We start from the raw sequence: 27,612 nt of genomic DNA, 5'->3' as shown, positions 1-27,612 counted from the left end.
TGGATAAATAAAATGTGATATATACACACGATGGAATACTACATGGCAGTAAGAAGGAACGATGTTGTGAAACATATGACAACATGGATGAACCTTGAAGACATAATGCTGAGTGAAATAAGCCAGGCACAAAAAGAGAAATATTATATGCTACCACTAACGTGAACTTTGAAAAATGTAAAACAAATGGTTTATAATGTAGAATGCAGGGGAACTAGCAATAGAGAGCAATTAAGGAAGGGGAATAATAATCCAAGAAGAACAGATAAGCTATCATGGGTAAATTTAATGTTCTGGGAATGCCCAGAAATGACTATGGTCTGTTAATTTCTGATGGGTATAGTAGGACCAAGTTCACAGAAATGTTGCTATATTAGGTTACTTTCTTGGGGTAGAGTAAGAACACGTTGGAAATAAAGTAGTTATCTTAGGTTAGTTGTCTTTTTCTTCCTCCCTTGTTATGGTCTCTTTGAAATGTTCTTTTATTGTATGTTGTTTTTTTTTTATTTTTTTTTTTATTTTTCATACAGTTGATTTAGAAAAAAAAAAGGTTAAAAAAAACACAAACAAACAAGGAAAAAAATATGCAGAGCCCCCTTGAGGAGCTGGTGGAGAATGCAGGGGTATTGGTCTGCCCTACCTCGATGGTTGCTAACATGCCCACAGACATAGGGGACTGGTGGTTTGATGGGTTGAGCCCTCTACCACGGAATTTGCCCTTGGGAAGACTGTTGCTGCAAAGGAGAGGCTAGGCCTCCCTATAATTGTGCCTAAGAGCCTCCTCCCGAATGCCTCTTTGTTGCTCAGATGTGGCCCTCTCTCTCCACCTAAGCCAACTTGAAAGGTGAAATCACTGCCCTCCCCCCTACGTGGGATCAGACACCCAGGGGAGTGAATCTCCCTGGCAACGTGGAATACGACTCCCGGGGAGGAATGCAGACCTGGCATCGTGGGATGGAGAACATCTTCTTGACCAAAAGGGGGATGTGAAAGGAAATGAAATAAGCTTTAGTGGCAGAGAGATTCCAAAAGGAGCCGAGAGGTCACTCTGGTGGGCACTCTTATGCACACTTTAGACAACCCTTTTTAGGTTCTAAAGAATTGGGGTAGCTGGTGGTGGATACCTGAAACTATCAAACTACAACCCAGAACCCATGAATCTTGAAGACAATTGTATACAAATGTGGCTTATGAGGGGGGACAGTGGGATTGGGGGGGGCATAGGAATCACACTCCTGTTTGTCTAGTTTGTGGATGGATGAGTGGAAAGGTGGGGGAAGGAAACAAACAAACAAACAAACAGACAAGGGCACCCAGTGTTCTTTTTTACTTTAGTTGCTCTTTCTCACTTTAAGTATTATTCTGGTTATTTTTGTGTGCGTGGTAATGAGGGCGTCGGGGATTGATTCTGGTAATGAATGTACAACTATGTAATGGTACTGTGAACAATCAAATGTACGATTTGTTTTGTATGACTGGATGGTATGTGAATATATCTCAATAAAATGAAAAAAAAAAAGAAAAGAACATAGTCTTTTATGGGGTAAATAACAGATTCAAACCAGCACAAATGCCCTGCGGAAGTTGGCTTACAAGTACAAGGTACTGCTAATTTCTCTGATGATCCACCCCCACCACCCCTCCAGACCTATAACTAGACTGAAGTCTCAACAGGCCCTGAAAGGTGAGGTACAAAGTGTGACCCATGAGGAGTTACACTATACTCCAAAAGATCTGCATGATTTTTCCATAGACAGAAATCAGGGAAGTAAGTGGGAATAGATATTAAGGGTATGGGATAATGGTGGAAAGAATATAAAGTTGGCTCAAGCTGAATTTATTGATATGGGTTCACTAAGCAGAGATTCTGGATTCAATGTTGACATTAGCTGAAGTTAGAATGCCAGAACTGCCCTGGTATAATGTGGATAAGGGGATCCAAAGGCTTAAAGAGACTGGAATTTTAAAGTGAATTTATCATGTAAGACCTGCTCACCCACCTGAGATATGTCCAGAGAACACACCTTTCACAACTGTGAAGAATAAATTAGTGAGGGCAGCTCCATCATCACAGAAGGGCTCTACGGTCACTCTTCTCTGTAGGTCAGATATGACTGTGGGAACTGCTGCCACTGAACCTGGATCCTTAAACACAATGGGGATGATTGAATTCCAGGCTGGTAGGATCCAAGTGGTGGCACTTAATCACCATAGACAAGTTGGGCGCGGCTACCATAATGGACAGCAGAGTCATAGCAGTAAACAGAATAGTCCGACTCAAAGAGATTTATGGTGTTTGCTAGTTGATCATGGGGTACATAGAAGTGAAATAGATGAACTGTCTACTAAATTCTTACTTGATCTGTATAAGCAGAAAAATTCTATGTCAAGTGAACAAAAGTCTAACTTGAATCACAAAAACAGAGTCATGGCACCTCAATAAATTCCCAGACTTGAGACAATTTACAGATCTAGAGTCATTTGAATAAAGGAAAGGATGGGTCCCAGGGCTGGATTGAAGCTGTTATGTACCCCAGAAAAGGCCATGTTCTTTTAATCCATTCTTGTGGGTGCCGACCTATTGTGGGTGGGACCTTTTGATTAGGTTGTTTCAACTGAGATGTGACTCACCCAATTAAAGGTGCGTCTTAATCCCTTCTTTAGGAGTCCTTTGAGAGGAAAAAGGACAGAGAGATCCCAGAGAGCTCAGAGAGAGAGACATGCCCAGAGCTTAAGAGGAAAGCCCCCAGAGGAGATGAGAGAGCTACTGAAGCCAGGAGCTGAAAGCAATGAAACCCAGGAGAGAAGGACCAGGAGATACTGGCCATGTGCCTTGCTATCTGATAGAGGAACTCTGGATGCCAGTGGCCTTTCTTCAGAAAAGTTACCATCCTGTTTATGCCTTAATTTGGACACTTCATGGCCTTAGAACTGTAAATTTGTAAATTAATAAATCCCCATTATAAAACCCAACCCATTTCTGGTATATTGCATTTCAGCAGCTTTAGCAAACCAAACAGACCCTTTGGGGAAGGACCCTGTTATATTGCTAAAAACGTACACTGTTACTCTTTCTCCTAGCCTTCCCCAAAGGGACCTACAGCCTTTTACCAGAGTTACTGTACACTGGGGTAAAGGCAATGATAAGACCTTTTGGGGATTATTAAGACACGGGCTTCTAACTAACATTAAGTCCAGGAGACCCAAAATGTCACTGTGGTCCAACACTCAGAGTAGGGGCTTATGAAGGTCAGATAATCAATGGAGTTTTAGCTCAGGTCCATCTCACAGTGGGCCCCAAGACCCATTCTAGTTTCCCTAGTTTGAGAATGCATAATTGGAATAGATATACAACTCACAGGATCCCTACATTGCTTCCCTGGCTTGTGGAATGGGGCTATAATGGTAGGAAAGGCAAAGAGGAAGCCACCAGAACTCCTTCTTTCTACCATAATAGTAAATCAAAAGCAATACTGCATTCTTAAAGGGATTGCAGAGATTAATGCCACCACCACTCCTATTTGGCCTGCGCAGAAACCAGACAGATATTGGAGGATGACAGTGGATTACTATAAACATAACCAGATGGTGTCTCCAATTGCAGTTGCTGTTCCAGATGTGTTATCACTGCTTGAGCAAATCAACTCATCCTTTGGTACCTGGTATACAGCTACTGATCTGGCAAATACTTTTTCTCAATACCTGTTGGTAAAGATCACCGGCAACAGTTTGCTTTCATCAGGCAAGGCCAGCAACACCCTTTCACTGTCCTACCTCAGGGATGTATACCTCAAGGGTATATCATCCCTATGTCATAATCCAGTCTGCAGGGACCTTGATTGTTTTTCCCTTCTACAAGGTATCACACTGGTTCATTATATAGATGTTGATAGGCTCTAGTGAGCAAGAAGTAGCAACTACTGTAGATACAGTGATAAGGTATTTATATGTCAGTGGGGGGAGATAAATCCAACAAAAATTAAGGGGATGTCCCTCTCAGTGGAATTTCTAGGCATCCAGTACTACGGGGCATGTTGAGATATCCCTTCCAAGGTGAAGGATAAGCTGTTGCATCTGGCCCCTGCTACTACCAAAAAAGAGACTCAATGTCTAGTTGGCCTTTTTGGACTGTGGAGGCAACATGTTCCATTTACTTAGTGATCTAAAAAGCTGCTAGTTATGAGTGGGGACTGGAACAGGGTGAGGCTCTACAACAGGTCCAGTCTGCTATGCAAGCTGCTCTGCCACTTGGTCTATATGATCTAGTAGATCCAATGATGTTAGAAGTTTTAATGGCAAATAGAGATACTGTTAGGAGATTTTGGCAGGCCCCAAAAGGAGAACCACACCTCATACCCTTAAGATTTTGGAGCAAAGTTCTGTTATCATCTGAAGATAACTACTCTCCTTTTAGAAAACAGTTTTGGACCTGTTGCTGGACCTTAGTGAAGACCAAATGCCTAGCCATGGGTCACCAAGTTACCATGAGACCTGAGTTGCTGATCACGAACTGGGTGTTGGCTGACAGACCAAGCCATAAAGTTGGCCATGCAGAGTAACACTCTATCATGGACTTGGTATATATGAGATCAGACTCGAGCAGGTCCTGTAGGAACAAGTTACATGAAGTGGCCCAAATGCCATCTAACTTTCTCTTTTCCAGTCCATAGCTTGGGGGAGCACCCTACAATCAGTTGACCAAGAAGAGAAAATTCAAGCCCAGTTTACAGGTGGTTCTGTATGACATACAGGTATCACCTAAAAGTAGACAGCTGGAGCACTATGGCCCCTTTCTGGGACATTCCTGAAGGACAGTGGTGAAGAGAAATCTTTCCATTGAGCAGAATTTTGAACGGTGTGCTTAGTTTTCATTTTGCTTGGAAGGATAAATGGCTGGAGATGCATTTGTATACTGATTCATGGGCTGCGGCCAATGGTTTGGCTGGATGGTCAGGGACTCAGAAGGAACATGACTGGAAAATTGGTGACAAAGAGGCCAGGGTAAAGGTATGTGGACAGACCTCTCCAGATGGGTGAAAAATGAAGAAATTTGTGTCCCATGTGAATGCTCACCACAAGGTGACTTTAGCAGAGGGGTTTTAATCAAGTAGAGAGAATGACACATTCTGTGGATACCAATTGGCTTCTTTCCTCAGCCACTCTTGTCATTGCCCAATGGACTCAAGAACAAAGTGACCATGGTTGTAGAGCTGGACTCACCAAGGCTGACCCAGCTACAGCCATTGCTGAGTGCCCAATCTGCCAGCAGCAGAGACCAATACTCAATCCTCAATATGGTACCATTCCCTGAGGTAATCAGCCTATTACCCAGTGGTAGGTTGATTACATTGGACCACTTCCATCATAGAAGGGGCAGCATTTTGTTCTTAGGAATAGACACATACTCCAGATATGGATTTGCCTTTCCTACACGCAATGTTTCTATCAAAACTACCATCTGTGGGCTTAGAGAATGCCTTATCCACCATTATGATATTTCACACAGCATTACTTCTGATCAAGGAACCCACTTCATAGCAAATAAAGTGCAGGAATGGGAACATGCTCATGGCATTCACTGGTCTCACCATGTTCTGCATCACTCTGAGGCAGCTGGATTGATAGCACTGTGGAATGGCCTTGTGGAAGACTCAATTATGGTGCCAACTTGGTGGCAATACCTAACAGGGTTGGGTCAGTGTTCTCCAGGAGGCTACATATGCTCTAAATCAGCATCCACTCTATGGTGCTGTTTTTCCTACAGTCAGGATTCACAGGTCCAGGTATCAAGGGGTGGGAATGGGAATAGCACCACTCACTGTTATCCCTAGTGCTCCACTAGCAAAAAATTCTTGCTTCCTGTACCCACAACCTTATTCTCTGCTTTTCTACAGGTATTAGTTCCAAAAGGAGGAGTGCTTCCACCAGAAGACACGAGTGTAATGAACTGGAAGTTAAGCTCACCTGTCCACTTTGGGCACCTCATGCCTCTGAATCAACAGCTAATGAAGGGAATTACTCCACTGGCTGGGGTGATTGACCCTGATTATCAAGGGGAAATAGGATTGCTACCACAAAATAGAGGTAAAGAAGAGTTGACCTGTGTTCTAGTTTGTTAATGCTGCCAGAATGCAAAACACCAGAAATGGAATGGCTTTTATAAAAGGGGGTTTATTTGGTTACACAATTACAGTCTTAGGCCATAAAGTGTCCAAGGTAACACATCAGCAATCAGGTACCTTCACTGGAGGATGGCCATACAGAAATGCAAGCTGAGAGCAAGCAGATGCCAGCCACGTGCCTTTCCAGCTAACAGAAGTTTTCCAGATGCCATTGGCCTATCCTTCAATGAAGGTACCCTACTGTTGATGCCTTTGTTTGGACACTTCTATGGCTTTAGGACTGCAACTAAATAAACCCCCTTTATAAAAGCCAATCCATTTCTTGTATTTTGCATAACATCAGTATTAGCAAACCAGAATGGTGGTTTCTTGGTACTACCAAACCTGTGATTAAAGTCAATGGAAAACTGCAACAGCCCAATCCAGGTGTGCTGGTTAGAATGTATGATGTCCCCCAAAACGCCATTATCTTTGATGTAATCTGTGGGCAAACGTATCACTATGGATTAAATTGTAATTTTTTGAGTGTTTCCGTGGCGATGTGCCCCACCCAACTGTGGCTCATGACTCCGACTGGATAATTTCTGTGGAGGTGTTGCCCCACCCATTCAGGGTGGGTCTAAATTGAATCACTGGAGCCATATAAATGAGCTGGCAGACAGAAGGAACTCAGTGCAGCTAAGCGACATTTTGAAGAGGAGCTACAGCTAAGAGGGACACTTTGAAGAAAGCACAGGAACTGCAGATGAGAGACAGTTTGAAGATGGCCGTTGAAAGCAGACTCTTGCTCCAGAGAAGCTAAAAGAGGACAAATATCCCAAGAGCAACCGAGAGTGGCATTTTCAAGAGGAGCTGTGGCCTCGAGAGGAATGTCCTGGGAGACAGCCATTTTGAAACCAGAACTTTGGAGCAGATGCCAGTCACGTGCCTTCCCAGCTAACAGAGGTTTTCCAGACACCATTGGCCATTCTCCAGTGAAGACACCTGATTGCTGATGTGTTACTTTGGACACTTTATGGCCTTAAGACTGTAACTGTGTAACCAAATAAACCCCCTTTTATAAAAGCCATTCCATCTCTAGTGTTCTGCATTCCGGCTGCATTAGCAAACTAGAACACCAGGCAGAACTAGTAAGAGCCAAGATCCTACAGGAATGAAGGTTTGGAATACCCTACCAGGCAAAGAACCATTACTAGCTGTTTGCTGAGGGTAAAGGGAAAATGGTATGAGTAGTGCAAGAAGGTAGTCAGAAATAGGAGCTACTACCACATGACCAGTTGCAGAAATGAGGACTATAATTGTGATTATTTCTCCTTTGTTTTGTTATGAATATTTGTTTATATACATAAAACAGTATTTTTGTTTTTCCCCATCTTTCCCTTTGTCATATAGCATAAATTGTATTAACTTTATGTTACAGAATTTAAGTTACAGCATATCAAATTTAAGAGTGAATGTTACTCCAGGACTTGCATTCTCTTTTTGGGAAGGGTTAGTACTTTTCCTGTTGTACACAGAGCAGCTATGTTAGGTCAAAGTATGACTATGTTATTATCTTTCTTCAGAGATTAAGTATGGTTTAAAGAGATGTGTATAGGTGTTGAATTGACAAGGGATACTTGACTGTGATAGTTAATTTCAAGTGTCAACTTGGCTAGGTTATGGTGTCCAGTTGTTTGGTCAAGAACTGGACTGATTGTTTCTGTGAGGTTATTTTGTGGATTTAAATAATTAATTGCATCTATGGCAGATTACATCTACCATCAACAAAGAAGATGGCCTTCAGCAATCTTCAGATGAGACAGAAGTTTCATCTAATCAGTTGAAGGCCTTAAAGGGAAAACAGATGATTTCAGCAGCCAGCTTCTCTGGGAAAATTAATCATCACCTTCATCAGAGTTCCCAACTTGGGGCCTGCCCTACAGAATTCAGACTAGACAATCCTCATGGTTGCGTGACCCAATTCCTGTAATAAATCTCTTGATTAGTTCTCAGTTCTGTTTCTTTGGAGAACCCTGGCTAATACACTGACCAACCTTTGGAGACACTATCTCTATCTTCCAAGGCTGTTGCTTAACAAACATCCAGGAAAAAGAAGAGTCCTGAACAAAAGCTCTTAGTGCCTCTTCTAACAGTATATACAAGAATGCAAGAAACCCACAGGAGAATTGTTTCTTGATAATCTTTGTGCTGGTTTGGATGTACTATGTCCCCCAAAACACCATGTTCTTTGAAGCAATATTGTAGGGGCAGACATAGTCAGTCTTTGATTAGGCTGCAACATTTGGATTGGGTAGTTTCCATGGAGCTGTGACTCAATCACCTGTGGGTAAGACCTCTGACTGGATCATTTCCATGGAGGTGTTACCCCAACCATTCAGGGTGGATCTGAATTAAATCACTGGAGCTATATAAAAGAGCCACACAGGCCCAGAAACTTGCTGCAGCAGAGAGACATTTTGAAGTCAGCCGTTGAAAGCTGGTGTTCTGGAGAACGCCATTTTGAAACACCCTGGAAGCAAGCAGATGCCAGCCATGTGCATTCCCAGCTAACAGAGGTTTTCTGGATGTCAATGGCCTTTCTCCAGTGAAGGTACCCTACTGCTGACGCCTTACCTTGGATACTTTATGGCCTTAAGACTGTAACTTTAGGCCAAATAAACCCCCTTTATAAAAGCCAATCCATGTCTGGTGTTTTGCATAATGGCAGCATTAGCAAACCAGTACAATTTTCCATTCACATCTCTACCTACACCAATCTGGCTTCTGTCCTCATTATACCACCAAAACAGCTCTTGATCAGGTTACCAATAAATTGCCATATCAATAAAGTAGGCACTTTTCAGTCTTTATTTTACTTGACCACTAAGCCACATCCATGACAAAGGACTACTGTTTCTCCTCTTTCGAATTTTATTTCACATTCTCCTCATTCTATTTTCATCTCTCTGGCTACTCCTTCTCAGTCTCCTTTGTGTGTTCATCATCCTCAACACAGCTATTGAATACTGGTCCTTAAACTCTGGTCCTAAGCCTCATCTCTTTTTACTATATACTCTCTTCCCAAATAAGCTCATCCAAACTCTAAAGTTACAATTATCACAAATAAATAAACAATTTAAATATTTCTAGCCCAGACTTTTCTTTGCACTCTAGGCCCATATATTCAACTGCCTTCTTAACATGTAAACTTGGATATCCTGAATGTTCCTCAGTATTGAACATATTAAAGTCCAAACCCTTGATTTTCCTTTTCAAACCTGATCTTCATTCAATGAATGGTATCTTGGGAATGAAATCCATCCTTAACTTCTATAAGGCAGAAACCTATGAATGATCTATCATACCTTTCCCCTCCTCTTTTCCTGTATCCAATTTATCAGTGGATCCTAATGATTTTAACCAATATCTCCCAAATCTACTTCTTCCAATATGATTCCACCTACCTATCTCACTCAGCCTCATCATACACCTTGCTCCCTCCCTTACTCGATTTTGGCCTTATAGGCCTAATTTTAGTCCCTTTTATTTACTTTCTTTTTCCTAATCCAGAGCTTTTTATAAGCTATTCCTGCTGCCAGGTATGTTCTATCCTCTTTTCATTCTTTGGATCTCAAGAAAGCTTGTCTCGATCTCTCTGCTAGAAAATCTTATTAAATGGTCTTGTCACTCCACATAGCTATCCTATCACTGATGAATTGAATGTTTTGTTTGTGTGACTATTTGATTCATGTCTATCTTTCTCACTGGCCTATAATTAGTAAAAAGGCAAAAATCTTGTTTCCTTCCTTAAATGCTGTATTTTCAGTGCCTGCCATATTGCAGGCACTTCCGTCTAGATTACAAGGCCTTACAAGGTATTCCATATAACCATCCTACTAATTCAGCCTTCTTTCTCACTTTTCAGTAAAAAGAGCTCTATAGTCATACCTTGTTTTATTTGCTTCACTTTATTGTGCTCCACAGATAGTGCTTTTTTGTCTTTTAACAAATCGAACGTTTGTGGAAACCCCACATTTAGCAAGTCTATTGGCACTATTTTTTCAACAGCATGTGTGTGCTGAATTTGTGTCTCTGTATCACATTTTGGTAACTATCATAATATTTCAAACTTTTTCATTATTATTGTAATTGTTACGGTGATCTGTGATCTTTGAGTTACTACTGTAATTGTTTTAAGGTGCCACGAATCATGCTCACATAAGACAGCAAACTTAATCGATAAATGTGTGTGTTCTAATTGCTCCACTGAATGGCTGTTCCTTCATCTGTCTCCCTCTCCTCAGGTCTCCTTATTCCCTGAGACACAACAATATTGGAAATAGACCAATTAATAATCCTTCAATAGTCTCTAAGTGTTCAAGTGAAAGGAAGAGTTGCACATCTCTCACTTTAAATCAAAAGGTAGAAATCATTAAGCTTAGTGAGGAAGGCATGCCAAAAGCTGAGCTAGGCCAAAAGCTAGGCCTCTCGCACCAGTTAGCCAAGTTGTGAATGTGAAGGAAAAGTTCTTGAAGGATATTAAAAGTGCTACTCCAGTGAACACATGAATAAGAAAGAGAAACAGCCTGACTGGTGATATGGAGCAAGTTTTAGTGGTCTGTATAGAAGATCACAGCTACAACATTCTCTTAAGCCAAAGCCTAATCCAGAGCAAGGCCCTAACTCTCTTCAATTCTATGATGACTGAGAGAGGTGAGGAAGCACAGAAGAAAAGTCTGAAGCTAGCAGAGGCTGGTTCATGAGGTTTAAGGAAAGAAGCCATCTTCATACATAAAAGCACAAGGTGAAGCAAGTGCTAAAGTAGAAGCTATAGTAAATTATCCAGAAAATCTAGCTTTGAAGGTTGCTGTACTAAACAACAGATTTTCAATGTAGACAAAGCAGTCTTATATCATAGGATGCCATCTAGGACTTTCATAGCTAGAGAGGAGAAGTCAATGCCTGGTTTCAAAGCTTCAAAGGACAAAATGAGGGGAAGGATAGAGGGATTGAGAGGTGACTGCTAGGGGCTTTTATTTTTGGAGTAATGAAAAAGTTCTAAAATTTAATTGTGGTGATGAATGCATAGCTCTGTGATTATACTAAAAGCCACTGCTTGTACACTTTGGATGGATTGTATGATATGTGAATATATCCCAATAAAACTGCTTTACAAAAAAAAAAAAAAAAAAAAAAAACAGAACAAGCTGACTCTCGTGTTAGAGGCTAATGCAGCTGGTGACTTTAAGTTGAAGCTAAGGAACATTTACCATTCAGAACATCTTAGGAACCTTAAGAATTATGCTAAATCTACTCTGATTGTGCTCTATAAATGGAACAACAAAGCGTGGATGATAGCATATCTGTTTACAATATGGTTTACCGACAATTTTAAGCCCACTGTTGAGAGCTTCTGCTCAGAAAAAAGTATTCCTTTCAAAACATTACTGCTCATTAACAATGTACCTGGTCAACCAAGAGCGCTGATGGAGATGTACAATGAGATTAATGTTGTTTTCATGCCTGTTAACACAATATCCAATCTGCAGCCCATGGATCAAGGAGTAATTTTTACTTTCAAGTCTTATTATCTAAGAAATATATTTTGTAAAGGTATAGATGCCATGATGATAGTGATTCCTTTGATGGATTTATGCAAAGTCAACTGAAAACCTTCTGGAAAGGATTCAGCATTCTAGATGCCATTAAGAACATCTGTGATTCATGGAAGCAGGTCAAAATATCATTACCAGGAGTTTGGAAGAAGTTGTTTCCAACCCTCACTGATGACCTTGAGGAGTTCAAGACTTCAGTGGAGAAAGTTACTGCAGATGTGGTAGAAATAGCAGGAGAACTAGAATTAGAAGTAGATCCTGAAGATGTGACTGAATTGCTGCTATCTCATGATAAAACTTGAATGGATGAGGAGTTACTTCTTATGGATGAGCAAAGAAAATGGTTTCTTGAGATGGAATATACTCCAGGTGAAGATGCAGTGAACACTGTTGAATTGACAACAAAAGGTTTAGAATATTATATAAATTTAGTTGATAAAGCAGCAGCAGGGTTTGAGAGGACTGTCTCCAATTTTGAAAGAGTTTCTACCGTAGGTAAAATTCTATGCAACAGCATCACATGTTACAGAGTTATCTTTCATGAAAGGAAGAGTCAATTGATGTGGCAAACTTCACTGTTGACTTATTTTAAGAAATTGCCACAGCCACAACCTTCAGTGACCACCACTCTGATCAGTCAGCAGCCATCAACACTGAGGCAAGACCCTCCACCAGTAAAAAGATTATGATCCGCTGAAAGCTCAGATGATAGTTAGCATTTTTTAGCATAAAGTATTTTTAATTAAGGTATGTACTTTTTTCTTTTTTTTTTTTTTAGAAATAAAGCTAAATGTATTGCACAGTTAATAGACTACAGTATAATGTAAACATAAATTTTATATGCACTGGGAAACCAAAAAATTCAAGTGCCTTGCTTTATTGTGATACTTGCTTTAGAGGTGGTCTGAAACTGAACCCACAATATCTCTGAGGTATACCTGTGTTTCAGGTGAGTCCCAATGCTCTCCTCATCCTTCTCATTCACATCTAAGGTTCAAGGTAAATAATCATTGTACTAAACATCTACTGTTTGTTTCCTATGTTATCTTATCTAAAACTCAAAACAACCCACAAGTTAGGTGTATTATGATGAGTCTGAGACTTAGAGATATTATGTTACTTGCTCAAATAGAGATATATGACATATGATAGTGCACTGAGACTACAAATATGACACTATACCAGTTAAATAACAATATCCTAATTTTTAAACTCACTATGTAAGAGTTTCTTTATAAGCTTAGTCATAAAGTATGAGATGACCATTTATAAAGCAAAAATCTAAATATTTAGATAAAAGAGAGAATCTTGGGGGCAGGGCAAGGAGAGCCTCTTAAAATGGAAGAGACCTCTTCTGCATAGGTAGTCAATGCATGACTATTGGAACTAGGCAAGATGTACCCAACAAGTAGTAGTGAAGATCCTAATTACTGTATGACAGGGAAATCAATATGGCAAGAACAGATAAAAAGTGCTTTATCAATTAATCAAAATATTAAATTCCAGAACGTTTTCATTATTGCATCAACCATAGCACATGGCAGCATTATGCACTGAAATGGTTCAAGAGGCTTAGTTGAGCTTGTATGCCCCCTCCCCTTGACACTGACAAAGATACACATACCATTTTGCTCCAAAACATAACTTTTGTTCTTGTAAGTGGATTTCTATCAGCAAGGAAATGGTCCTGATTCCTAATCATGAGGAAGTGTCTCAAGAGAAGATAAAAGAATACATATTTACTGTTCTCCTAAGCCTCCTCTATGGTGGCATATATGTCCCTAAATAGTGAATGTTTTAAAAAAAATTACCACTCCAACCCCAACACAATATTTCACCATATATTTTTTTTTTGCTGCCTCAGTGTAGGAAATGGCCATCCTAGACCTTGTCTGCATCTTGATGCTATCACAAGTCCCACCAGTAGCTGACTTCCAACACAATAGCTCCTCAGTAATGACAGTTTCACATGCTTAAATTAGCCAGTGATAAACGGTAGTCATCAGCTTTACAGAAATGAACAAAAAGGAATTGTGAGAATTTTCTTAGAGATTTCCAAGAAGGTGGACTGAGGCCTGCACATTCCTCACTCAGCAGAGACCTGACTTCTGATTCTGTTATTTGACTGGATGAAGGGGGTGGACAGGTTTGCAATCTTCAGTAACCAAAGGTACAGCAATGGCTGCAGTAAAATGTAGAAACCTTACTCCTATATAGCTCCATTCCCTCCCTCCTCCTACCCACCCCCCTGCCCGCCACACACAATTTTGGTGCTATTATTGTTAAACAAATTATGTCTGTGTGTGTTACAAACCCCAAAATACATTGTCACAATTATTAATTTGTAAAATATGTTTTTAAGAGGCTGAGAGAAGGAGCTTACATTTATATTTAATGAATTATTTATATTAACCTTCTTATTTACCCTATCTGGTTCTCTTCATTCCTTCTTGTGGATTTGAATTATCATCTTGTGTCAATTCTTTACTCCAATACAGCTTGATTCTCACTTTCTTCCTTCATACTGATATTGTCAAATATATTGCATATCAATGTCAAAGGCTCAACAATACAATTACATATATGATGTTTTATGCAATTGTTTTAAATCAGTCAAGAGAAGACATATGCAATTATACTGTCTTTTTTGAAATTGTAATATATAATTACCTTTACTGGTGCTTTGGTTTTTGTATATGGATTCACATTACTGTCTGGTGCCACCTTCTTTCATCCTGAAGACCTTCCCTTAGTAGTTCTTGTGAGACAAGTCTGATGGAAAATAATTCTCTGTTTTTGCTTATCTGTGAATGTCTTTATTTCACCTTCGGTTTTGACAAACAATTTTGCTGACCATCAGAGTCTTATACTCAAGTTTTTACTTTCAGCACTTCAAATATTTTGTCCTATTGCCTTCTGGCCTCAGTTGTTTCTGTTGAGAAGATAGCTGTTAATCTTATTGGGTTACCTTGTATGTGAGGAAATGTTCATCCCTCGATGCTTTCAAGATTTTGTCTTTCAACATTTTGACTATGATGTGTTTGGGTGTAAATCTCTTCGTGTTTGTTTATCCTACTTGGATTCCACTGAATTTCTTGGGTGTGTAGATTAATGTTTTTAATTACCTTTGGAAAGTCTACAGCCATTATATCCTAGAATATGTTTTCTGTCCCTTTCTTTCTTTCCTCTCTTCTGGTACTCCCATTATTTCTACGTTGGTGTACTTAATCATGTCCAACAATTCACTGAGGCTCTGTTCATTTTTCTTCATTATTTTTTTTCTCTTTGTTCTTCAGATTGTGTAATCTCTATTGATCTATCTTCAAGTTTGCTTATTTTTTTTCTTCTCCCAGCTCAAATATACTGTTGAGCCCCTCTAGTGAATTTCCATTTTGGTTGTTATAAATTTCATCTACAGAATTTCCATGAAAAAATAATTTCTATTTTTTTTTTTATATTCTCTATTCGATGAGTCACTATCATCACACCTCCCTTTCATTCTTTAAGCATGTTCACCTTTAGTTCTTCGGATATTTTTATAATAGCTACTTTGAAGTCTTTGTCTGCTATGTCTACTCTCTAGGCCCCCTCATAGGCAGTTTCCATTACCTGTTATTTTCCCCTGTGTATGGGTTGTGTGTTCCTGTTTCTTTCCATGAATCATGATTTTTTGTTGATAACTGGACATTTTTGATAATATATTGTAAAAACACTATATATTGATCCCACTGTCCCTCTGAACCCTCTGCAGTGATGGTTCCTTTTGCTAGATGATTTTTACCCTACACCATCAACTGCATCTGTGGCTTGAAGGCTGCTATCTCAGTTCAGGGAGTTTATGTCTTTGCCGCTTGTTCAGCTAGGGACTAGTAGCTTGGAAGCTCCCAATCTGATTGCTCCTGAGAGAGTACAGTCATGGGCCTGTACACAGTTTTCCAGACTGATATTATTTTAAAGCCTGACTTGCTAGGGTCAACCCTGAGGCAGAGTAGCTTATTTTTTAATCAGCATTTGATCAGAGGTTATGTTTAATCCCTTGTGCCAGTGAAGTTTCTTCCCTTTGTTGGTGGGTCTGTGTGCAGCTTTCAACTGTGCCCCATGTCCTGCTATGATTGTTCTTAACTAGGTACAGTTTAGCACATGTGCACTGCCTCCCAATCTTCAGAATTGACTGTATTCCCAGGAGGATTCTTTTTGGCTGACTCTTACCATGGTTTTCTCTTTTAGTCTTCTGGCTGCTTCATTGTTTTTATTTAATATTGAACTACTAGCATCCTCTTAATTGTTCTCCATCATGATGTATATTATTTTAGGTAATACCCTTAGGCACAAGGTTCTCCACTCTCTTTTCCCATTACAGTCTATTCTTTCAAGCAAAACTGTGGAGCTCTTCACCTTTATGGCCTGCCTTTACCTCCTGGGCAGAACTGCACCACTACAGTAGAGATGGGCGCAAGGAACCACTTTTCCCAGAGTGACAATCCCACTCCACAAGCAGGCAGTGACTGGGTGGGGGCCAGCTCCTGGATTTCTTGCCTTGCCTCTCCTGTTGTACAATCTCTACCCTACACGTGAGTTGGAGTGGGGGGTGATTGCATCCCAGTATTCTCAGATTGCTGGGCATAAAGTATGTTATCTGCCTTATGAGGGGAGGTTGGCTAGGGGATAAAGGACCTGGTACTCTTGGCTTTGCCTACCTGGAATAAAGTTTCTGCAGCATTGGGCTGGGGTGGGGCAGGATGAGAAACACTAGTACTCTATCTCTCCAAGGTGAAACAATAACTCTAGATTGAGAGTTAGGGAGGAAGGGAACCCACATCTTCCTGGCTGCACATGCTGGGGTGGGAGCTTCTGTAACACAGAGCTAGGAGGGGGAAGTAATGGAGTGGGTTGTGAATCAAATGCCATAAATACTCATTGTTCTTACTGAAATTTAGCAGATTTTCTTAAACGAATGCTTCTCCATTTGTGGTATGCTCTTAGAAAAATTCCCAGAAACTTTAAATGATTGTTTTTTAAAACTTTTCTCCAGTTAAATTGTTTTTCTGGGGAAAGGGTGATCTGATTTCCTTACTCCATTGTTCTGGAAGTCTTGTCTCAGTTGTTTCTGGACATTAGTTACCTTTTATGGTGAACTGAAGGATAATTCCAGCATGGCTGAATCAGAGAATCCTGAATGGTTCACAGCAACTTTTCTGGAATCACTCCTGGGATTTTAAGCACTTTGAAGAGTGTTTATTATTCTTCATATGTCCTGTGATGGTCAAATTCTGGGTACAAAAGTTCAACTTTTGAGAATCCATTTAATCAGATGGTTCTTCTACTAACATTTTAAACAAATCTTTAAATGAATAAAAACCAATGGCTACCCTTTTCACCTTTCTCGTTATCCTCATTAAATAGGTAATTTCCATTTTTTGCCCAGGAGAGTCTTTCAAGTATTTTAGCAGGTAATTAACTCATAGTTTTTCATTAAGTCTAAGGCAAGTTAACCAGAAATTCAAATTTCAGAACAGTCCTGTTTTTCCCTTAGTTGCTTTCAATACAACAAATCTGTCTTTCAAACAGTTTTCTGGCATACTTAAAACTCCTTATATCATTCTCATTGTTCCAGAAAAAAACATAAAACTTTATATCAATATTTATAATCTACAAAAGTACTTTTAAAATGCATAAATTTTGTCAGAGTAAATTAAGACTGCTCTGTGAGCATTAAAGCCATCTCCTTCTTACTCCCTACATTAAATTACTGGCAGCCTAGAAGAAAAAAAATAGAGGAAGAAAAAAACCAAACATGGTAACACATATTAGGACAAATAAAACCACCTTCAGCTATCATTAATATTCCACATAATATATATAATTATTTTACTGCAGAAACATTTTCATTTTATAGAACTAATTCAATTCAACAAACGTTTTTCTGATACCCACAATGTATTAGATAAACAAGAATACATAACTTCAAGAAGCTAACAATCTAGTATGGGGGTTAAAACAACTTATATACAAATAAGTAATTTTAAGGTAGAATATAATAAGTGTGTAAGAGTAGCAAAATGCCCAGCATTTAACTCAAAAAAAAAAAAAAAAAAAAAAAAGAAAAGAAAAGAAAAAAGAAAAAGAAAAAAAAACTGGAGCTGATTTGGTAAAAAATTAAATCAGGAAAGTTGGCAAAAACAAAACAAAACTCTTAGGGCAATGTTTTTAAATGTTTACAAGTTAGACCCTGTTCTAAAAAAAATATGGTGTGCTTAACTGCTTTCATCTTATTATCTAATAGGATAGGTGTTTATCGCACTGATATACCACAAACTGATTCTGTGGTTATCAAAAATATCTCTACTACAGCATTTAGTCACCTGCAAAGACTCACTTTTTAAAAAAAATATATAATTTTATTGAGATTGTTCACATACCATACAATTATCCAAAGATCCATAGTACACCATCAATTGCCCATGGTACCATCATACAGCTGTGCATCCATCACCACAATTTTTTTTTTCAATTTTTAGAACATTTTCATTACTCCAGAATAGAAATAAAGACAAAATAAGAAAACTCAAATCCTTCCATATCCCCAAACACCCACTCTCCATTATTGACTCATAGTATTGGTATAGTACATTTGTTACTGTTGATGAAAGAATGTTAAAATACTACTAACTGTAGCAATAGTTTGCAATAGGTATATTTTCCCCCCTATATACCTTTCTATTATTAACTTCTAGTTATAGTGTCATACATTTATTCTAATTCATAAAAGACATTTCTACTATTTGCACAGTTAATCACGGACATTGTCCACCACAAGATTCACCGTTTTATACATTCTCATCTTTTAACCTCCAACTTTCCTTCTGGTGACATACATGACCCTAAGCTTCCCCTTTCCACCACATTCACACACCATTCAGCACTGTTAGTTATTTTCACAATAACATGCTACTGTCACCTCAGTCCATTTCCAAACACTTAAGTTCAACCTAGTTGAACATTCTGCTCATGATAAGCAACCGCTCCCCATTTTTTAGCCTCGTTCTATGTCCTGGTAACTTATATTTCATGTCTATGAGCTTACATATTATAATTAGTTCATGTCAGTGAGACCATACAATATTTGTCCTTATGTGTCTGACTTATTTCACTCAATGTAGTGCCCTCAAAGTTACCTCATCAACCTGTTTCTTTTTTTTAAGATGGTTTTGTTCACCCACCATACTTTCCATCCTAAGAACACATATTTATGTATTCACCACCATCACCACTATCTAAGGACATCTCCATTTCTTCCACAATGAAGGAGGAAAAGTCAAAGAAGGTAGAGAGAAAAAAGAAAAACAAACAAACAAAAAAACACATGACAGCTAAAAAGCAGCAAAAGGAAAGACAGAATTAAACTAAAGTAGAATAAAAGAGTCAGACATCACCAATGCCAAGAGTCCCACACTCCTCCATTATATTCCCCTCTCACAGGCATCCAGCTTGGGACATTGCCCCTACCACATCAAAGGAAGCATAATACAGTGTTTCCACCAACTACAGTCTCTAGTTTGCATTGATTGCATTTTTTTCCCTCAATACCACCCCATTTTTAACACCTTGTAAGGTTGACATTCATTTGTCCTCCCTCATGCAAAAACATATTTGTACATTTTATCACAATGGTTGAGCACTCTAGTTTTCACTAAGTTATATGGTCCCAGTTTTTATCTTTCCTCTTTCCTTCTAGTATTCCACATGCTCCTAACCTTTCCTCTTTCAACCATACTCAGTCATCTTTGTTCACCACAATGCTACCATCACCGAAAATTGTGTTCCAAACCTCTCACTCCTGTCTTTTCCAGTCCATAGTGTACCCTTTAGTATTTCCTGTAGAGCAAGTACCTTGTTCATAAACTCTCTCATTATCTGTTTGTCAGATAATATTTTAATTTCTCCCTCATATTTGAAGGACAGTTATGTCAATATAGGATTCTTGGCTGGTGTTTTTTCTCTTTCAGTATCTTAAATGTATCACACCACTTCCTTCTTTCCTCCATGGTTTCTACTGAGAAATCCACACATAGTCTTATCAAGCTTCCCTTGCATGTGCTGGATAGCTTTTCTCTTGCTGGTTTCAGGATTCTCTCTGTCTTTGACATTTGATAATCTGATTATTAAGTGTCTTGGTGTAGGTCTATTCAGATCTATTCTGTTTGGGGTATGCTGCACTTCTTGGAGTTGTAATTTTAAGTCTTTCATAAGATGTGGGAAATTTTCATTGATTATTTCCTCTATTACGTATGGCTTCTGCCCCTTTTCCCTTCTCTTCTCCTTCTGGGACATCCATGACACATACATTCATGTGCTTCGTGTTGTCATTCAATTACCTGAGACGTTGCTCATATTTTCCCATTCTTTTCCCTATCTGTTCTTTTGTGTGTAGGATTTCAGGTGTCTTGTTCTCCTGTTCCTGAGTGTTTTCTTCTGTCTCTTGAGATCTGCTGCTGTATGTCTCCACTGTGTCTTTCATCTCTTGTGTTGTGCCTTTCATTTTCATAGATTCTACCAGTTATTTTTTCAAACTTTCAATTTCCACCTTATGTTCACCCAGTGTTTTCTTTACAGCCTTCATCTCTTTTGTCATATCTTTCCTGAACTCGTTGATTTGGTTTTTGATTTGATTTAGCATATTTCTTTGAAAATCTTTAACAGATTGTTTTATTAAAGTGAAACAATATCTCAACTGTATCTTGACTGAGGTGTAAGTTTGTTCCTTTGACTGGACCATATCTTCATTTTTCCTAGTTTAGATTATAGTTTTCTATTTTCTAGGCACCTGGCTTCCTTGGCTACTCCAATCAGATTTTCCCAGACCAGAATAGGTTCAGATCTCAGAGTGGGGTTATATTCAATCTGAAGTCTCCCTGTAGGTGTGTCTTAGAGATTAACAGACTTCCCTGTGAGGCCTTCAGCCACTGTCCTTTTCCTAACTTGCCCAGCTGGTGGCACCCATCAGCCTGTCATTCACTCCCCACTGGTGTAAGGAGGTGCAGCCTCTTTAATTTCTGTTTTGGCTGCTTTCCCCCAGGCTCTGGGGTCTGGTTCTGAAGGGAAAGCTGGGCCTCACCTCCTTACTCTTAGGGAAGAAACACCCCCCCAGGGAGTTATCATCTGCATTTGAATTGTTGTCTCTCTGACTTTATTATCTCCACCCTCGTTTGGGTCAGAGCATTGAGAACAGAAAATGACTGAGGGCTGAGGCTCTCTCCACTGAGCCCCTCAAATTGAGAGTGAGAAAAAGGGACAGAACACCCCCTTTTAGAGCCAGTACACGGTATCCCAGTTTCACTCATTGGCCAGAGGTAACGCTTGGTCTTCTGGGCTCCCCCTCCTGGGACAGATGAGTCTTCTGGTTCTTTAAGGTCAGTCATCCCTAAAAGCCTCTGTCTGATTTTTGGGGATTTGTAGCTTGTATTCAGGAGTCCACATTTGTTAATTAAACCCCAGCTGGAGCTCGGTTGAGCTATATTCACTTGCTCGGAGAGTGCTGCTTTTTACCACAGCAAAGTTTTGCAGCTCAGCCTGCCGTGGGGGGTGGGGGCTCCCAGCATGGTTCCACAGTTTTTACTTACAGATTTTATGCTGCGATCTCAGGCATTCCTCTCAATCCAGGTTGGTGTGTGATGTGTGGACAGTCACAGTTGTCCCCCAGCAATTATTCCAAATTATTTACTAGTTGATCCTCATTGTTTATTAGTTATTCCAGGGGACTAACTAAATTCCACTCCTCTCTATGCCACCATCTTGCCCCCTCCTCAAATACTCACTTCTTGATTTTCATTCCTCTTTATCCCAAAGGCTGGCCCTATGTAAGGATGCTCTAATGTACATAAGCTTTGAAAACAACAACTAAATAATATTTTGATGAAGTCTTTAACCAATTTTCAACACATTTACTAATAAAACAATAGCTAGCAATTAGTAAATACTTATTATGTGTCAAGCATGTTTTAATCTTAAAAACAATTTGATGAGGCAAGAATCATTAACCCCAGATAAGGAAACTGAGGAAGAGAGATGTATTTTAGTCAAAATCACATAGTAACTGGGAAAGCCCATGTTCTAAAGCCCTATACTGTATGCTTTTTTATAAAAATAACATCAGTCTATAATGATTGATGTTCTATTTTCCTTACTGTAGGAGTTTTTAATTGCAGTTCAAACAGTTTCTCTTTCCTCGAATCATTTATGTTCAGCAAATTAACAAATCATTTATGGTTTTGTGGTTTGGCTTATTGCAACAATATAGCACCTGGTCTCAATTGGCATAAGTATTATTTGAGAAAGATTAAAATTTTTCTGAATTTCCTAAAAATGAAAACCAAAACTAACCTCTAACCCTTAATCCTCCCACTGTGCCTGAGAAGAAAAGACAAGGGACATAATTTGGTACAGCACAAAGAACACTACAGAAGCAGATTGTTTTCTTTCATTTTCCTAACCATATTTACTTAAGAGAGAAAATTTGGTTAGACAATAACTGCCTTCTTACCCTGAAATTTTCTTGCTCTAGTAGTATGTGCTTAATAATGACTGAAAACAAAGAACAATGAACTTCTAAAATGAAAAGAATGTGCTCCAACCATCAAGGAAATGTTGTCTTTACAGATAACATAATTTTTGATTGAATATAATTATGGAGAGACAAAAAGGGGAAGAAAAATGGTAGAAAGAAGCAAATTTGGAGCCAGTTTGGGAATGAAAAGTCTTCTCCCCCAAAACAAGTGGAATTTTGTCTATTTCCTCCACTCCACTATCCCATTCGATTTCCCAAAAGGAAAGCTTTTTTGAAAAAGACCTTATAGCCTTCTTATGAAAGGGCAGGAGTCTCACATTTGGGAAAAACCAGTAAGATATAGTATTAGAAGAAAGGCAAGATAGACAAATACATCAAAATATGTACTAAGGAAGAAGCAGTTACATGTTTTATAAACCTCTGGATTAGTTATCTATTTAGCCCATTTTGGCTTCTATTTTCTCCTTGCAGTTTAGAATCCATTGGTCTACCATTTCAACTATGAATTCATGTTTTCCCATTCACCCTGACTTTCAGCAGCCTCTAATTTCCCTGTTTCTTATTCTTCAAGTCTGCTAAATGTGTTGGTGAAAATAATCTAATTGCATTGATGCTTTGTTGTAAAATCATATTGTCTTGGTGTACCTGGTACTCTGATACTTTCAAATCCTTTCACTCACCTCTCCATAACTGTCCATCCAATTCCTCACATACATTTTTCCAAATCTTTCCCACTTTTAAATCTTCTCTTTCCTTCTCTTATCTTGCTATTTCTTTTTTAGGCTAACCTATGTTCATAATTCCAAATTGTCCCATCCATTCATCTAAGTACCAAAATGGACTTTATACTGTACCTACACCTTTCTGTTCCTAAGGCAAAAGAAGCAAAACAGAGATCCTGATTGGAACCTGCTGTATCAGGCAAGTCACACTCTTTCAGGGCAATACCAAGAAATGTAAAAATATTGCAAAATCGGAGGCACCAGACAGAATCTGAAACAACTAGATGAGAACTGGTTCTTAAAAGCAATGAGTCTGTCATTGATGTTGCAGTTCTGGTTGCTTGGCCATAATTTATTGAAAGAATCATCAACGTTTATGACTTTGTGAATACTCTTTTAAGCTACATTTTAGGACAGGAGCTTTAAGTTTGTACCTAGACCAAGGAATTACAGTTTTCTGAAAGTCTGAAAACTGTATTTGTTTATATTATTAGATCTTTTTCATATATTTGAAAAGTTAAAGATAAACATAGTTTCATATGCAAATATATAGTTTCATATGCAAATATATAAAGTTTCATATGCAAATATATGAAACATCCCTGTTAGAATTAAGTTGACTTCAAAATTAATTTATCATTAATTTCTTACTAAGATCTATAATGGATTCCTTGTCTCAAAGTTAAAAGTACTTACGAATCTGACAGTTTTTCAAAAAGCTATGAAAATGCCATTCATATAACAATATTGGGAGTTAATTGTGTCCCACACAATAACAGCTTCTTATTTTGTACAGCACACTTTTTGTAAAATCCAGTGAGTGGTTTGCCTGAGTTTTTTCTTTGTAGCTCTGAAATAGTCACTGCTGTACAATTCTTATTAAATGAAACACCTATTATCAACCATTCATTTGACTAAGTGGAGAAAACAAGTTTAATTGCTTTTTATTATTTATGACATTTAACAATCTGTAGGAAACCAGTCTTGAAGAAAGATGTGTGAGCTCATGACATTTTTTTATGGAAGAAATTATTTGAGAAACAGTATCTCTATATAAAGCAACTTTATTTTATAACCAAGTATCTTAGTTGTTTTAATTTCAGCTGAATGGTGATGTAGTGAAAATAATTAGCAGTCTTTAGCTTATTGTGATATAAAGTCTGCAGTTATGTTCCAAAGCTATGATCCTTTCCTCTTAGCAAGCTTTGCACCTGCGTTTTATGCAAGACGTGTTGTGCCCTACTTGTGGCAAGCCTGCACAGACTTTACTGATTTGCCAGACTGACAACTGCTTACTTTCAGGAAACCGCACTCTGGTTCTTGTTGTGTATCATGTCCTCCCTGAGTAGAATTACTCTGTGATTACTGAACTCCAGCTCTGATAATTCACAGTCCTTGACTCACAGAACATGCAGGGCTGCAAAAAGTCCCTTTAGTCAATTTAGTTCAATCCAGCAAACAATAATTGAATGTCTACTATGAGCAAGGTAAGTGCTGTGGGATATACAAAACACATAACCCATATTCCCTGCCACTAACTGCTTATTATATAAGGAAAGATATAGTTATACCCAAATCACCATATTAAAACACTGCTGAACTATCTCTTAATAATTAAAATGATCTGTACTTTTATTTAAAAATTCAGCTTTCTTCTTATGTTTCTAAGTGTTACCTCTTGCTTAAAGATTTCTAGACTCATATACTCAATTGCATATTTAACATTTCCAAGTGGATGTATCATAGGAAGCTCAGACTCAATGACCAGTACTAAACTCATTGTAATCTGCCCCAAAATTGGTCTTCCTTGAGTCCCTTACCTCAGTGAATGACACAACCCAGCAGTGCAAGCCAGAAGCCTGCTAGTCATTCTAGATATCTTCACCATCTTCATCCTCTTTCATCTACTTTAGCTGGCTCTTTGTATTAAGAACTCTTCAGGGGCTTTTTTGCAGGCGATCTTCTCTTCTGACTTTATTCTTTTTCTGGATGGAAATTTCACCTACTCTAATAATTTAATTAATGCTTATATGGTTTATGTGCTAAGACTCCCAATTTTTAAAATCATACCTAGACAAGATAAAATTATCAGTGAAATGTTTATAATTTCGTCAGGAAAAAAATTCCTATAGTTTTACTTTTTTCTATTTTTAAACACTTTTCCCCATTTCATTTACCTATTAGCCACTGGTTCAATAAATTTATTAAACACATATATTCCAAGCATTTGCTCCTCACAAAAATACCTTAAGGTTGGTGTTACTAGACTACAGGTGAAATGACTTCCCCGAAATCAGACAGTCCACCAAGATTTGAACCCAAGAATCTTCTAACTACAAATTCTTAGCTCTTTTCAAAAAATTGTGGAAAAATTTATTGAAAAATGCCTTTTTAAAAAAAAAGTCTTTGCTCTAGATAACTTACATCCTCTTTCTCATCCTCACACCTTCATATGAAGTAATAAAACCTCTAAATCCCTTATTATAAAGGAACTAAACCAGGTTTTAAAAAGAAATCAAAATATCTAACCAAATTCATTTTAAGGTGTGGCATACAATCCTCTTTAAGAAACATATACTTTTAAAGAGAATTTGCTAACTGAAATAAGTTCATAATTTACCTTTTCTTCTCATCTTTCCACAAAGGATTTGAATTTTCTTACAGTGGGAGCAAAAAAATAAGATAGTACTAAAATATAGACAATTGGCAGATGGGATGGGTGAGAAAGAATTAAAAAATCTAGATTGGGGAGAGATAAGTTACCACAATTACTAAGTTAGAGCCTCAAATTTGACTCTGCCCTCCTAAGGAGTCAAAACAAAAGGAGAGGTATAGCCAAATAAGTAATTCTCACTTCCTTTAGGTCTCTGCTCAAATATTACCTAAGTAAGCCCTTCCAATAGCACCTTATTTAAAATAGCAATCCCATCCCCTACCCACACTTCTAATCCTCCTTCCTTGATTTTATTTTCTCCATAGCACTTACAATTCACTTATTTATTTATTCATATGAAAATAAATGTACTTATTTTCATTTATTCATTCTGTTTATCTCTACCTACTACACTGAAAAATTCATGAGTGGAAAGATTTGGACTGTTTTTTTTTCTTTGTTTGTATATGCAGTACCTAGAACGATGCCTGAATATAGTAGTAACTCAATATATTCTTTTAAATGAATGGCTGAAAAGCTATCAAGAAAGTATATAATAGCCATAAAGGTATGTAAAAACCAAATAACAAATACAGAAAATCGTTTATAATACAACCTAAAATCAGTTTTTAAAGCAACTGACGTTCAAAATGATAGAAATGGAGAAAGAAAATACCTTCGGTATATGGCCATGTTGTTAGAGCCACTGAAGTGATAAAATAGTAGCCAAATTTAGGGTACCCAAAGAATTTGATTTCCAAATACCTAATAATTTAAACTCCAAAGAGAAAATATTATCATCTTGTCTTAGTTTCCTTGCCTGCGAAAGCAAATACCATAAAACGGGTTGGGCTAAACAATGGGAATTTATTAGCTCATGGTTTTGAGTCTAAGAGAAAGTCCAAATCAAAACATCATTGAGGCAATACTTTCCCCCCAAAGACTGTGGCATTCTGGGCTGGCTGCTGGCGATCCTTGTCACATGGAAAGGCACACGGCGTGTCTCCTGTTCTTTCCCTTCTCTTCTGGGTTCTGCTGATGTTCAGCTTCTGGTCGTTCCCTCTGTGGCTTTCTCTGTCTACTGAATTTCATTTCCCTTATAAAGGACTCCAGTAATAGGATTGACACCCATCCTGACTGAGGTGGGTCACACCTTAGCTGAGGTAATCTCATCAAAAGATCCTACTTACAACATCCTACTTACAATGGGTTCACAACCACAGGAATTGATTAAATTTAAGAACATGTTTTTTTGGGATACATACAGCTCCAAATCACCACACATCTAGAAAGAGTAGAGTAATTACAAACTTTTCATTATATTTTTGGCATTTTCTTTATTTTTTTTCCTTCCTATATTTACTTCATATATTAAACTTGGTATTTTTATTGCTACTAAAGAGATCATGCTAAACAATTAATTCTCTTTGAAGAAATCACTTCATTCTTGCCTTTCTTTACATTTAGAAGTTTAAACTACATGTGCTTCTATACTCCTGTGAAACTCTTCAGTAGACAAAGCTGTCTCTTAAACCAATAGCCACTCAACATACGGAGAAAATATACCAGGATAACATGAACAAGCAATTAGTATTTGTGTGCTAAATAATAAATAGACACAGAAACAGAACCTTGGAGCAGCAATCTTGTTATCATCGAAATTTATTTTTCAGGAGTAATGTTAGTAACAAGTTAATTTTAGTTACATAACTCAACAAAAAGAACTAAGAAATCAATCCATAGTTTCCACATGTACATAAACCATGCATTTTCACATATGCATTGAATGTATGCATTCACTATTACCCTGGGAGAAGAAAGAATATAATTAATATTTTCTAGTAGCACAAAAAAAAAATTGTAAAGGGAGAAATCAAGCACCTTCACTATCCACAAATTAATCTATTATGTACAGCAAATTTTAGAAATGATCTTTCTCTCTTTATTACTATAA

General features: G+C 38.1%; 1 protein-coding gene and 1 long non-coding RNA gene across 2 annotated transcripts in view; both read right to left on the bottom strand.

Annotated features, from left to right (window-relative positions):
- FAM241A (family with sequence similarity 241 member A) overlaps positions 1 to 27,612 on the bottom strand; it is a 68,422-nt gene that overhangs the window by 29,499 nt on the left and 11,311 nt on the right. The window lies entirely within an intron of this gene.
- Positions 11,408 to 17,386, bottom strand: LOC119529776. Its single transcript, XR_005215947.1, has 3 exons — positions 16,842 to 17,386; positions 12,658 to 12,706; positions 11,408 to 12,106 (listed from the first exon to the last, which is right to left on the bottom strand). It is a non-coding gene; the product is annotated as an uncharacterized LOC119529776 (long non-coding RNA).

This window comes from Choloepus didactylus, chromosome 3, assembly GCF_015220235.1.
Source record: "Choloepus didactylus isolate mChoDid1 chromosome 3, mChoDid1.pri, whole genome shotgun sequence".
In the NCBI taxonomy this organism is placed as follows: Eukaryota; Metazoa; Chordata; class Mammalia; order Pilosa; family Megalonychidae; genus Choloepus; species Choloepus didactylus.
The sequence above is the reverse complement of the archived record's forward strand: the minus strand, read 5'-3'. Positions and strand labels throughout refer to the sequence as shown.